The sequence below is a fragment of the Pipra filicauda genome, unplaced genomic scaffold (assembly GCF_003945595.2).
Source record: "Pipra filicauda isolate LSUMZ 115617 unplaced genomic scaffold, ASM394559v2 scaffold28_size6257848_pilon, whole genome shotgun sequence".
In the NCBI taxonomy this organism is placed as follows: Eukaryota; Metazoa; Chordata; class Aves; order Passeriformes; family Pipridae; genus Pipra; species Pipra filicauda.
The window spans coordinates 3,001,639-3,016,144 of record NW_024104409.1 but is presented as its reverse complement, the minus strand read 5'-3'; the positions used below and the strand labels follow the sequence as shown (position 1 = coordinate 3,016,144).

The 14,506-nt window shown below is 41.7% G+C and overlaps 1 long non-coding RNA gene across 4 annotated transcripts in view; it reads right to left on the bottom strand.

Moving 5' to 3' along the window:
- Nucleotides 1-351: 351 nt before the first annotated feature.
- The window catches only part of LOC113987520, a 28,881-nt gene continuing 14,726 nt past the window's right edge, over nucleotides 352-14,506 (bottom strand). The window contains exons 2-4 of one of the 4 annotated variants that reach the window (XR_005564187.1): nucleotides 4,919-5,265; nucleotides 1,201-1,352; nucleotides 352-1,110 (exon numbers count right to left, since the gene is read on the bottom strand). This is a non-coding gene — a long non-coding RNA (uncharacterized LOC113987520). Of the gene's footprint in view, nucleotides 1,111-1,200; nucleotides 1,353-4,918; nucleotides 9,477-14,506 lie in introns of those variants that run through there. The other 3 variants (XR_005564186.1, XR_003540574.2, XR_003540573.2) reach the window with 3 other exon arrangements.

Sequence of the window (14,506 nt, the reverse complement as noted above, 5' to 3'; positions counted from 1 at the left end):
CGGACATGCCTATCTCGTATTGGCCTTTTCAGCCACCAGTGCACTTGTAACAAACGTGGGTAGAGCCCTTCCCAAATCTTCGTTCGTGAAGCCTAGCCATGATGATGATGATGATGATGATGATGACCTAAAATTCTGCTATGTTTCTTTAATACAGAACAGTCATTTCCTTTAAAAGTCCATGCATGGTTTTACAGTCTCACTGCCTATCCATACTTCAGCTAATGGTTTTGTTTTTTTCTTTGTATTCTGACTTTCATCTTTCTTGGTTGCCATGGTGATAGCAATACAAACATCTCCAAAGGATGAGCTGCTTCCCTTGGAAGAAGAATGGCTTACTGTACACATCAGGACTGCAGAAATGTTTAATGAAATTTTGACCACATGGTAAGCTAGTTTGGTGGATCATAAAGCAGAAATCACCATCTGGGTCTAAGGTCATGTCAGTTACATTGACATTTTATTTTATTCTCTTCCATTCTGAAGACTACATTTTGTTTCTTGTTCAGGCCAACAGGGTTATAAGTTACAAAGATTATCTGGCAATCTAAAGAGCTATTTATAGATTAAATAGAATATTTACTGCCAAAAGAAGTTTCTTCTCAGATTCAGATCTAGATCAGCTTGATTATATTCTTTAAGAAACATATTTCAGCCCTATATCCTCCTGTTCATGGTGTTTTTTATGTAAGAGATTGAACAAAACATCTCATCCCCTCCACAGAGGACAAAGAGTTGTCAGCACACACCACAAATGCAATTCTACATCTGATGAAACTGGGGGAAACTGCAAATAACTTGATCAAAGTGTATATAGGAAATGAGTGCCAGAACCCAAAATGGTCCCCTGCATGGCATCTGGTCCTGTGCTCAGACTGCATGAACACAACTCTCTTTAGCAAATGTGTCATACAGAGTGTTGGTCTCCAAAGCAGCTTTAATATGACTAACAAAGAGCTTGCAATGTTCCTGACTGGGAATAGCATCCCAGTAGCGGATGTATGGTACAAGATGGTACGTAGCAATCTTCCCACCACCGAGTGTCTGCAAGGTTAAAAAATCTCAAACTGTTCTTCAGGGTGGAAGGGAATTCTTGGAGTATAGTTGAACCTGGAAAAGAACAAAACAGTTTATTGCAAAAAAATATTCAGTTTGGAGTCAGAAGAAAAATCCTTGCCACACAAAGACAGGTGGTCTCACCCACTGTAGTCTAGAGATGAACCCAGGGTGGTATTTCTTCTCTTTTTCAACGTGCAGAGATTTAAAGCGATATGCCTTCAAATACCTCTAGCTTCAGTCTCATCTCCTCCCATTCCTGCCCTGTATTCTGGAACTGTAACTGGTGACAAAGACTCGAAAGGAAAACAGAGAGAACAATATTATGCGCATTTGGAAAATGTAGGAATAAATGTTGTTCCCTTAGGGAATCACTTGAGTGACACAATGGAAAAAAGCTCCAGGGGTGTGTTCCTGCACTATCTGCCTCCACCCTCAGTGCAAAGGCCCCTGGGCTTCCAATGGAATTAAGTCTACACTTCACGTTGCACAAGTGGTACAGGTCTTGAAGAGATCTTTCTTAACCATGAATACGTCCCATATCAGCTGTTGCTGTTTAGCAGGAGAGAATTAAGCTTGTCTTGTGCCAAATTTGGCAGCAAATATTCTTCATCTATCTTTGCCGTTATGATTTATAATTTTATAATTTTATAGTAAATTTAATATTATTGAAGATCATATCAAAGATAGAAAACATTTTTGGACATATGTGCATGCAACCATAAACTGTATAGCATTAATATATTTACTGTCTGTATTACTTTGAGGCAAATATATAGGGTAAAAATGAACATGCTATTCAAAGGTTTAAGATGTTTTTAAAATAACTCAGTTTTGCATTGAAGTACTTTCAAATTTCCTTATGTATTTGTGAAAATGACAGTTAGAAGGTGGCTTTTTTAATTTACTTGGCAAAAAATTTTAATAGCAGCAGCTGTCCAAACATGCTGCAAGACACCCTTACACAAATATACAACACCTACTGAGGCAACTAAACTTTTGAATTGGTATTTTATTTACAAGCAAACGCAGTTACTCTTGTGCTCCCATCACATACTGCCTTTTGCAGATGGTTGTGAATTTTTCTGTTTGAAAGAGTTTGGGGAGTTTCTAAGGGGGAAAATGTCAAGACTGAAGTAGAAAAGGGAAAAACTGATGTTCCAGTGCTCGACACAGCCATTTTGAATTACTGTGACTTCACTGCTTTTCAAAGATCCACTAATACAGAGTGCATGGCAGTTCAGGACGGAGAAGTTACTCTGATTTTGTATGCATGTACGTGTTTGAGAGCTGTATTACAGCAGTATAGCTGGTCACTGTTCCCAGTTTAACCACACCCAAGGCCACCTTCACCATCAATCTCTGCCCATTGCTCCTCATCAGTTCTCAAACCCAGAAAGGAGTACTCCATCTCCCTGGGCATCACAGTGGCGAAGTAGTGAGAGAGCCCTGCATGGGAGGTCCTGCTGCATGCTTATTCCTCATACAGACCACATTTTTTCTTTTTCTGGCCAGGTCTCCTTTGCATAACCACTAATTTCAGGGAGGTAAGCAGGTGCCAAGCCGTTGTCACCCTGTCTTTGATGGGTTCCTCTTTGATGGACTCCTTACCCTTAGCTTTCCCAATGGAGAACACAAGGTACTGGCAGGTTGAGGATAACTAACTCCAATGTTATCTAGATCTGTTTATGAGTTTTGCATCTTTATGAGCCTTTCAGGACAAAAAGGATCTTTATTTAATCAGTGCTTGAAAAAATCTTGTGAGGTACTGGATGTAAATGAGTTGTCAGGTATATTCTGCTCTTCACACTGCTGCTGGGACATATTGAAGCAAGTCAGACCATCATCATCTCAGGACTACTGGAGTACCCAGGCGGTCTAGAAAGGGCTCCAGACTGTTCTGAGAAATTGGCTCTGAGAATAAGCTAGTTTTAACAGATACAGCTGATTAAAATATTCACGTATTCACATTTCTGTCTCTTACACAAATGCTGGATTCAGTAGAATCTCTTTCAGGTCTTAAAACTTCATCTCAGTAAGATGCACAAACCTCATAGGGACACTTTGTACCTGGTGGGGTAAGCAGGTGCATGAGTAACACCAGCCATACTGCAAATAAGCACCATGCAAAAGTCCCTGCTGCTACTCTGGTGCTGTTATTGGATCCTTTAATTCTTATGATGTCTTTACTATCCAGTCATACCATGCATCTTCTTTACTTTTTATCTGTACCACACAAACTCTTTGCTATCCAGCCATATCATGTAATATCTCTGCTGATCTAGTCCAGGCTCTTGATAACTGCTGTACTCAGGAATCTTACAAAGCTGAGAAGAGCTGCAGACAAGTCTGAGAGCCAAGTAGCTCCCCTTAGAGTTTTATGGATCTACTGGATGGAAAGGGACAGAGTGATTCTCTCCTTTCACAGATAAAACCCCTGGGCTTCCATGGTGTGACCCTTTGGCAGCAGTGCTCTGGTGCTCCCCCTCTCATACAACAGCACTTGTGTCTCCCAGCTGGAAATACTCTGTCTCTCACAGCCCCTTGTACAATGGTGTGGGGAATCACTCAAAGTCTCTTTCTATGAGGACTGCTGTTGGAGAGCTACTCCTGTGCAGGCAAAAAGAGGGCCCATGGTCAGGCATCTCCCAGGAAAAACATGGAGTGACATGAGGCTGTAAAGAGACTCTGGTTCTTGTAAAATTATAATAAGGAAATAATAATTTCTGGAGGTGCTTCATCAAATCAGCAAAACCACATCCAACTATTCCAATAACCACTAGGAATATAACTCCTTTAGGAATGACGGGAAAAAAATAACTTAAACAGGGAAAGGGGGGAGCAGAAATGCTTCAAGAAAAAACAGGGAGAACAAAGCAGTAAACTCTGGAAAGAGAAGATGCAACAAGTAAGCCAGAGTCATACAAACACCAGTTTTAATCCATTGCTGAGAAACTGAGAATGCATCTGGTCTAACTCTCCGTAGACATGAGTGGTGGGTTTCCCAGAAGGAACGAAAGTTCAGTATGAAGCAGTAATAGGTTTAAGAGTAAATTTTCAGATGGAATTAAAATCAAGGCACTGAATTGTCTCCCAAAAAGTCATTTTGACCTCACCCTACTATATTTCTCACACTGTCACCTTATGTTTTTCTTATGTGAAAGTAAGAGCTGGCTGAAGACCATCAAGTAGTCAAATTGGTGGCATCTGAGCATAGACTAAATGTAAGTATTCACCTACTTTTCTTATCCATGGAGCTGAAACTCAACACTTTCAAGGAAATAAAAAGATTTATAGATTAGACATCCATGTATATTCCCACTCAGGTAGCCCAGTGTTCCCTCTCAGCCATGTATCAGCTCAGACACCTCAGAGAATGGCATAGAGGTAACCACAGAGGTAAGTGCATTAAAATGATTATAGTCATGATAAACTTAACAATTTAAACAGTTGTGTAAGTCTGGCCTAATCCTAATAAAATTCTCCCAAGTCTGGTAACCTAAAAATCGAAAGATTTAAAAAAATGACAACCCCCCCCCAAACCAAAACCAAACCAAACCAAAACCAACCAACAAACAAACAAACAAACAAAAAAACCCACAAAAAATAAACAAAAAACCAAACAAAAACCCCCAAACAAACAAAAAATAAAAACAAAACAAAAAACCACCTACTCAAAATTAGTTCTGCCTTAAAGACAGGAGAATTTGTGCTTTGCAGCTAGATCTAAATTCTGCCTCTCCAGGAGACAGAGCTTTTGTGTCACAAGTTCATTGTTATATTTTTAGACCCAGACACTGAAAGGTGGGGCCTGAATATAAACCTCATTGTACTTTGGTAGCAAACAGGAAACAAATGATACCTCATGGAGTTCAAGTTCAACTCAAGTTCCCGGGAAGGCTGGGGTCTGTTGGTTCATTTGTTTGTTTTGGTTTTCCCAGACACTACAGTTTTCTCATTACCTTCTTTCACAGGAAGTTTTTAGTAGCTCTTCATGTGGCTATTGTGGTGGTCATAATGTAGAGAGTTTTAAAGGCTTCAGGTAACTTTCTGGAAGAGCATCAAGGGTGGGTTAAATAACCACTCTGCTAATTTAGCTTGAGTCTTCTGCCACTGCAAGACCAAAGTTGTCCTTTGTGGGTCAAGATGTCGATATCCACAGCTGCACTTTGCTTTTGAGAAAGGTATTTGCACACTTGTCCTCACTTGCTGTTATAATAAGGCAGAGTTGTATGGTACAGAGACAAAAAAAAGAGATATTATGCAAGGTCTGGATCTGGAGCCTGTGTGCTGGACTGGCTCCTCCCAATCACATACTGGCGGTACAAGCTTCTGGCTATCTAAGGAGCTCTGTTTATGAAGGAATAGTGTGTTTTCCTGTGCTCTTATGAACCCACCAGGATCTGTCCTCTTTCCACCTCCCAGCTCCATTTATATACTTCTTATGTCTGAGCATCCAAGAGGACCATCAGCTTCCCATGTGTGAAAAACTGTGTTATAATGAGGTGTTGATATGTTTGGAGTGCTACCTGCTATGATAATAGAAATTATTAACAGTGATAGATCATTTTCCACACCCACCAGATAATAGCCTCTCTCCTGGGACAGCTGACAATCTAATTGTGGCAGAAAGAAGGGAGGCCTGAAGCACATTTCATTAGTAGTTATTGACTGAGCTAGTCTGTCTTGTCCTTCAGGAAAAAAAATAAATTACAAGAAACACCTGACAGGAAAAAGGAAAAGCCTGTGCAGTACTTTTTAAAAATCAGCACAGACATAATTAAGGATAACAATGTAGCAGCGAGTCAGTGCAACTGAACGGCATTCTCTTGTTCCACTGTGCACGACAACATATTTTCCCCAAGAGACATTTTTTAAGGTGCAAAAGTTCACCTGCTGTCTGGTAATTCACTTTGAGCTGGGACTGTGATCACTTAATGGATTCTTCTGGTGCTGGCTGCTATGGTAACTGCTGCATCACACTCTCCATAGGCTTGTTTTCGGAGGAGAGTGTAAACTGTGAGAGCAAATCTCAGATGGGTTTGTTACTGAAATCAAAATCCCAGGGCAGATTTGCAAGTCTACACACAGTCTTGGCCCACTGTGCTCTCCTTTTATGGGCATGTTTGCTCATTTGGCTTAATTTTAAATCCAGTCCTTCAGCATTGTGTGCTCAAAAACACTTCTCAGAATTGAAGCCTTTTGGGTTTGGTCTGGGTTGGAAGCACGTGTGAGATGTGTTTAAAAAAAAAAAAAAAGGCACAGAGAAAATCCTAAAAGATGAGATAAATAGAGCAGAGATTGGGTTAAAACATACAGTCCATCTGGCCTGGTTAGAAGCAAAGCCCTCTCCAAAAACAAGCAAAGACATATCCTCAGGAGCTGGGAAAGAGAGCTACCAAATCTTAACCAAATGTAATCAAAGCAGGGGTGAATAGACAAACAGTCTGGAGGAATGATTCAGAGACCTGGGAGTAGTGATTTCTGATCCATCTCCTTCATACAAGCCATACCATGAAAGGTGGCATTTGCCAGCCCCTGTGGGATCTGTTTGTAGAGAGAGGCAAGGCTGAGTGTCAGGCCTGGGATAGGATGGAGGTTTGCAGTGAGTGGGAAGAAGTAAAGTGCAAGGGGAAAGAAAGGGGAAAAGACAAGGAGGAAAGTGACAAGAGAAAGACGAGACAGAAAATTGAAGGTGGATTCCAGTGATCTGCTAGAAGCTGGCAAACATGTTCCTGCAAAAGGGTAAGCAAGTGTGGGCTGAGGTCAGATTGTGGGAGACATACAGGATAGAGGTAATAGCAGAAGATGCAGGTTCATGTCTGGGCAGGAAACAGACCAAGACCAGGAGGGGGCCTCAAGAAATCCAGAAGGTTATTCATCTGCCCATAGCAGGACCCTCCTTGTCAGGATCATTTCTCGTAGATGCATGCCTGGCCCCTTCTTAAAGCTCTCCAGCAGCAGCTATTGCACGATTTTCCCAGACCTTCCAGAGATTTTCCCTCCTCTTCATTAACATGTTTATCTCAGTACAGTCCTCTCCAAAACTGCTATCAGCTGATTTTATGCCACTGAATAATCATATAGTTGAGTATTCTAGACAGAGTACAGTACCTTTTGTACCTGCTGAATACCATAAGGATTTTTCTTTTCAGACCATTTCTTCAATTTGTTAAGGTAATTTTGAATGTTAACTCTTTCCTTCAAAGTATTTCCCGTCAGTTTGATCTCCAAATTGAATGTATGGTTTTTCTCATCTGATTTGTTAATGTAAGTACTGAACAGACATAATTCAAGACAGACTCTTCCAAAGCTCTATTGAATTCTATCGCTTTAATGTGTATCTTCTCCCAGCAAAAATGCAGAAAAAAAGATAGGAGAATGAAAAAGAAAGTGGGAGTAGGTCACTTAAGGTAAAAAATCTTTTTTGGTGGAATAAAGTAAAGTACATAGGGAAGTGGTCTGTTGAGATATTACTCCTTAAAGTCATGAGGTAAGATACAGAAGTGAGTGAAAGGACTAAACCAAACAGCCATAACTGAACTGGTGGGTTCCCAAAGCATTCAATAAAATCTCTGAAATAAATAATTTTTTGAAAAATCAATATTACCATCCAAAAAAATCCAGAAATTATACATGGTCGTTGTTCAATCAGTCAAAAGGAAAACAGTGTTTAAGAATAGGCGGACAGGTGATTGTGGGCTAGTCCTACAACCACATCAGCCAATCTGGCAAGGGTAGTAGAGCTGGAGCAGCAGTTTGTGCAGGACTGGGTTGTAGTGTTCTCTGGTACCTGCACCTGCAAACTGCTCCAGTCACCTCCATGGTACAAACCCAAGGAGAAAGGAATATGGTATGAGTAAATATCCAGTAAAACCCAGAGTAGGAGAGTGAATGTCTGAAAGTCATCTGATATTAGCCATCAGCAGAAAATGATAGAGAGCTGTTTTTCTCCTGGCTGCTGCAGTTCTGCAACCTGTCATGTGTAACAAAAAGGTTGTCAAAACAGGATCAATCTGCTTAGCCCCTAGGAAGAGAGGCAATGGGAAGAGAGGGTGGCATAATTCACATGCTGTCCTCCCTTGCTGGCCCTTTCCAGCTCAGGCTATCAGCCACTGGGTCTGCTCTAGGTTAGCCAAGCTGCAATAGCTGGGATGCTCTGACTGTCCTTGTCACGTGGCGGGAGTATTTAGGCTGTGTGATGACTTCTGAGGTGGCAAGAGCAGCCCAGTGTGAGTGGCAGGGCTGGAGGGCTGGCAGCAGCAGATCACCATGATGAGGTCTTCCTGGAGTGTGTCACCACATCCGTCACTGTGAGAGTGTAATGGCAGGTCATCAGGCAGGCATTAAGGTCATGGGTGTGGAAATGACCATCCCAGTGTTCCCAGAAACATACATCTGCTCCTGACCATCCCAAAATGTGTGATACCTCAGCAAGGACAGACTTCAACCACTTGGAGCTGGCCCCAAGCCATGGTCACTGATGATGATTCACATGCTGAGCTCCTCTTGCTCACTGTGCACGTGCGTCTTGATCCGATGCATGCTACCCAAAATAGGAAGTCCTTTTTAGCAAGATGGTTTTCTCTGGAGTCATGTTTGGGCCTCACTACTCAGCTCCTGAGACAGTAGGCTCACATTCCTTGGAGACACAGAGCTCCTCTTCCTCAGCCTACAGACACTGCAAACATCCTAGGAAGCTCTCAGCCATACAGAGCAGACAAGCTGTGATAACACTCCCTTCCCATCTATTTTGCCAATTGGCAACTCTTCTCGGGTATGCCACCAGCAATGGTTTTTCTGCCATGTTCTCTCTCTGTGGAAGTTCTCCTGATGGGACACAGCATGAGATGTACTTGAGCCTGGTCTGCAGCTAAAGGAGAGTCTGTGGTTGCAAGAAGTGGTACACAGGGGTGAGGAAAATGAAAACAGTGCTGAGGAGACACCTTCTGTGGTAGTGAAAGATATCGCCATGGCATTGCAGTCCTTCAGGTACTCTGCTGCTTTACATCCTTCCAAATGAATATATGGAAAAGGACCCCTTTGCTCTGGATTATGCTGGCAGCTGCTCATCACCAAAAAGAAATCCCATACCTGTTCTTTCAGAAAACTTGAACTTTCTGTCATCCACTGTCCTCCAAAACAGGAACATATACAATTATGCAAACAAACAAGGCCTAGGCTTCTTCAGCCTCTCCTTTATGCTTTTATGCATGAACTATACCTCAGTGTACCCAAAGGAAACACGAATTAGCCTGAAGCATCTATTTTTCAAAGTACCTGGGCACAGTCTTCTGCAAGAGAAAAATGAGTCTGAAGCTGCCTGTTATTTCCTGTGAAATATCTCTCTTGTCCGATGGGGCTGACTGCTGCACTTCTTATTTCCTTTACATATGAAGATGAAGAAAAAAAAAAAAGGCAGCTCACGGCCACCCGCATTTTCAGCTCTGTTTACTGATCTCCACAGTTTCCTCATGAGCCTCTGCCAGAAAGGCAGTTCAGCTGACTACAGGCAGTTCTCATTAATCCCCCTTATCTAAACAAGATGCAGAATGAAAAATCGCAAAGCAGGAAAGCCAGCAATTGCATCAAACCAACATTTTAGGAAACCTAAGCAAGATGCTTTTTGCAGCACATCCCCACTGATGAACAGTTGTTTCTGAGGAATTGCTTTTTACCAGTCCAAAGCACACAAATTTGTATGCCTGTAAGGACATTTGGAACATCTCTGGAAGGGCACTTCCTTCCTTCTGTGTACCCGTAGCTTTTTGCTAGAATTTCCACTGCATTCAAGACATTAATTAGCTGACTGAGGACACTGACCCTTCTTATTTCTGCCTTTTTTTAATTGTTTGCATTTCAGAGGAGCTGATAAGAAGTAACAGTGGCAATGCTGTAAGCAGGAGAGAAGCTATGACATTGCTATTGTACTTAATGCCTTCTTTGGCTGCTCTTGTGTTCAAAACAGAGCAAAAGAGATGGGGAGGGGCTGTTTTCCTTTCCGTTCCCCTTAGCCAGCACTGCTATGGAGAAAACCTCCATCTCAGCCGGTTGAGTGGTTGGTTCATTTCCCTGTTTGCATAGCTTATGGGTGAGATGACATAGGAAGAAGCACTCAGTGGCTGCTACATTCCACAGGCAGCCTGGAGAGCAGGCTGGTCTTCTGACCTGTAGGAGGTGGAGTATGACGGTCTTTCTCATGCTGGCATGCTACTGTGGAGGAGCAGGCAGACCTCTTGGCAGGTACCTCTGGCATGGCCATGCTCTGTTGGCTCCCACAGAGAGAGGAACTCTATGGAGAGCAAAGCCATTTCATGGGATCTCAGGATAATAGCTGATGTGGACAGGACAGCACATTTCTCAGGGGTGTGTCAAGTCAGATTTTGAATGTCTCCAAAGCTAGAAAGACCTCAACCTCTCTGGGCAACCACCTTCATAGTAAGTAAGTTTATTATCCACAAGACTTTCCTGTATTTTGATTTGTCCCCATTGCCTCTTGTCCTGTAACCGGGCACCATTGAGAACAGCCTGGTCCTGTCTTTACTCAACTCTCAGGTGGAGTAAATTTATGCATATGAGTAAGACCCCCCCCTTGGCCTTCTCTCCTTCAGGCTGAGCAGTCTGGGCCCTCTCAGCCTCTCCTTCAATGAAAGATGTTCCAGTCCCTTCATCATCTCCGTAGCCCTTCATGAGACACTGCAAATGAGGCTGCCAGTGACTGGGAGTTCAGAGTTGTGTATTTTGCCTTCTGATCAGCACCTCTTATGCTGTAACCACTCTGTCAGGCTGGAGGAGCCCAGCTGAAAATCACTCATATGCTGATGTCTGCATGAAAGATCTCCCAGCACATGCACATGATGCTTCCCTGACAGCATGCCAGAGTCAGATCACTCAATTTGCTTTTTATTTTACTTTCTGTGCCAAACTTGCAGACTCAGCAGCCACAGAAATATAGCCTCCAAGGCATGAAGTCAGGTTTTTGGTAAAGACACAGAAATCAGTGTTCATTTATTTTTTCTTGTTTTGGCAAGTGACATTGCCCATTGCTCATATCCCCTACTACCCATCTTCACTGGCAATATAACAAGCAGGGAGCTGACTCGCTGCGTGCTTAGAAACTCATTCCTTTTTTCAGTTTAAGCGTTGCAATCGCTGAGGCATCTAAGACAGACAGTTCTTCTAGATGTCTTGGAAACAAGTGGGTAACCTTTCTATGCTTTATTTCAATAGTGGTAACAATGATAACAATGATTCCTTCTCCTTTTTTTTTTTTTCTTTTTTTAGGTTGCTATTTCTACAGAGCATTTGTTCTCTACTCAGTGTTAGCCTAATATAATTAAAAAAAAAATCTATGGGGATATGATATTGCGGGATACAGAGAATATATTAGAATGTTAGATAGACAGTTACATACATGCTTGCATACATACATACATACACACTATGAAGTCTAGCAACCAAAATACACATTCTTTTTCCCTTGACTTATTCCTATTAGAGGCACCAAGAGTGCACTTCTTCCTGCTTTTTCTTAAATGAAATTACCAAAACAGGCTTCTGAATTTCTTGCCTTTACAGAATAATGGTCATGCACTAGGGACAGCTTCAGGGACTTCCAGGCTTCCTGTAAGACATATCTGCGCTGGTTGCAACAGTATCCATAAATGCAGGTGTGCTGGGAAAGGGTTGGGATGAAATTGCGCATTGCTGAACATCCAAACAAAGCCAAGTCAGACTGATCTTCTAAGTGGATGTAACTTCATGGTATTCACATTTCGAAGTTTTCAGGTAAAAAAGTGTTGGTAATTTGGTAAATAGTGTTATAGCCCTGTAAAACTCTGGCCAATTTCCCCAAGCTTAGGAGAAAGAGGGAAACCAAAGCAGTTAGTTCAAACAGAAAGTAAATCCCCTACTAGTCAATCCTTCTGATGGGAAAGAAAGTTATATAGACCTGGCCAGGCACAAACATATTCCATCAGGATAATTTCTGTGGGCAGAGACCCACAAACCTACAGCATGAAGGGACAGATGAAGAGACCACCACGCCCGCTGGAAGGATTACAGCCCACTGCTTTATAGCTATGTGCTGCTTTGCCAACCTGACTGAAGTTACAGCATTTCCATAATCCATGTAATGCACTGAAGAGTTATTAAGTTTGAGTAGACCAAACAGCAGTGGGTGTGACAGCAATGTGGTAAGTGCTTGACTCAGATGTCTACCACAGAACTTTAGTTTCTCATATATTTCTGTCTTCTGCGAAGACAACAAGCAAGGCTGGAACTTATTGGTCAAGGGCTCAGCATGAGGATGTGTCAGGATGACTAAACACTTGTCCTGGCTGTGGCATCAATCCCTGACTAATCTCTCCATGTCTGAGGTTTTAGTCTTTCCAATTGCTTTGTTCTCAGGAATCGCTCACAGTAGGAGAAGAGTAATATTGTTTCTGGAATAATTCCCCTAGACTTCAATTGATCTAAGATTCAGTTAAATGTGTTGTAAGTGATATACAAAATCATGAAGTTGGTCAAATCTTCTACAAACAACTACTGTTTGCAGCCTGCATGCACTGGTAGGATACAGCAGTTTCTGGCAGGACAGATTGGATGTGTCTTCTCATTCTGCAGATCCAGCTCAATGAGCCTTATAGCATAAGGTAGCACCCACACTTAGTTGTTTCCAGGAGCTAGATCTTAGCTGTGGTACTGGAAATGCTCAGATGACTGTACTATTATGTGGAGCCATATAAAAAATGAATGTCAAGAAGAAGTCCAAAGATCTTGAAGACAGTGTAAGCATAGCACAAAACCACTCTTGGATGTCCTGCTACTTATAGGCTGTGTCCATTCAAGCATAGCAAACCCTCTCTTTCTGGGGCAATTGTTATTCTTTAAGCTCTCTGGTGTTACTTGGCTTCAATAATTAACTCTGTTTATTGATATAGCTGTTTTGGTTTGACTACTTTAAAATCTGGGGATTTTTCAGACTCTTTTTGGTAAAGCAGCTCTCTGCTCAGTCAAATGTAGGGTGGTGGGAAATGTCCAGCTAAAAAGGCTCTGGGCTTTGACCGTCTTTTAAGGAACATTTTTGCCATACAAACAGCAGCAGAATTTGGTCTCCATTTTACAGTATGAAGGTGTGTTGGCCATTACTTCCAAAGCTGTGGCAGTAGAAGAAAATGCATAAACACAACCTGTATTTTCTTGTGTGTAGAGGATGGGTTCAATAAAATATGACCCAAATTCAGCTGTTACAATACACAAGCTAAGTACCTTAAAAGTAGCTAAAGCTTATTCTTTACCAGGCCAAAAGAAAGGGTTTTGAGCCAAAAAAAGTCTTTCCCAATGGAAATGGTCTTGAGAAAAGGTGTGAACACTTTCTACAAATATTGCTTGCCTGTGGTTTTGGATCAATGCAGCTATAATAACTCTACTAAGAAAATTTATTTTGTGTTGTAAACTCTGGTGTCAATTTAAATCTTGAGCTGGGTTGCAGATCATGGAGGGAGTTGAATGTTTGCTAACACAGATAATGTCTCATAATGAACTAGTGCCTATTGGTAACAGCAGTTACTGATTTAGCCATATGATTAGCTGCCATCTGTGAGAAACTACCTTTCAATAAGTAACTCAAAAGAGGATTAAAGCCTTTGTCTGTGGTTTGTTTTGCTGTTATGCTCTAAAGATTTTGATTCTCCCCCCCCCCCCCTTACAAATACCAGCTAAAAACAAGTCTTACTCTGATGTTTATTTCTTTGGAATTCCTTTCAGCACCTATCTGCAAGTGATGGAGCTAAAAACCAGCAGTTGTATGGAGGGAACTATTATGCTGACTTTCTTCTTAAGAATTCTTTGATATTCTTAATGAGATATGAAGAAGTCCTAAAATAAGAAGTAAAAGTCTTCTGAATACGTTGCCATCTGCAGGTCCCCCTAAAATCCTCCTACAATACACACATGCAAAAAGACACTGTGTCTGGGACATCAGACACCATTATCCTTCTCTGTTATGCAAGAAAATGATTGCAAATCATGTTTGTAAGGAGATCATTATACACTTAGTGAACCTAAGCTGGTGTTTGGGAAAATTTTAGCTGCCATTAGAAACTGAATCTCAAGCTAATATCATGTTTCAGAAATGGTCTGACACAAGCCCCGAAGGAAACTGCCTTAAGTGAGTTTTTTCTGGATCTATATGCTGCGATATACAATATAGCTGAGTCCTGACATTGCAAAGATGCAATACCAATAACATATGCAGGAAGAGAGTATCCCTGTAACAGAGATAGATACTTTGATTTGAGTCTCCAGGCTTTTTCTACCTACCTTCCCAGTAACTTCTAGCCTGAGCTGTATGAGGCAAGAGAAGGAGAACTTCCCACATTCATTCTTGCTTGAAACAAAAATCATTTCTGTCCAAAAGCCAATCCAGTCTTGATTTGGAAATTGGCAG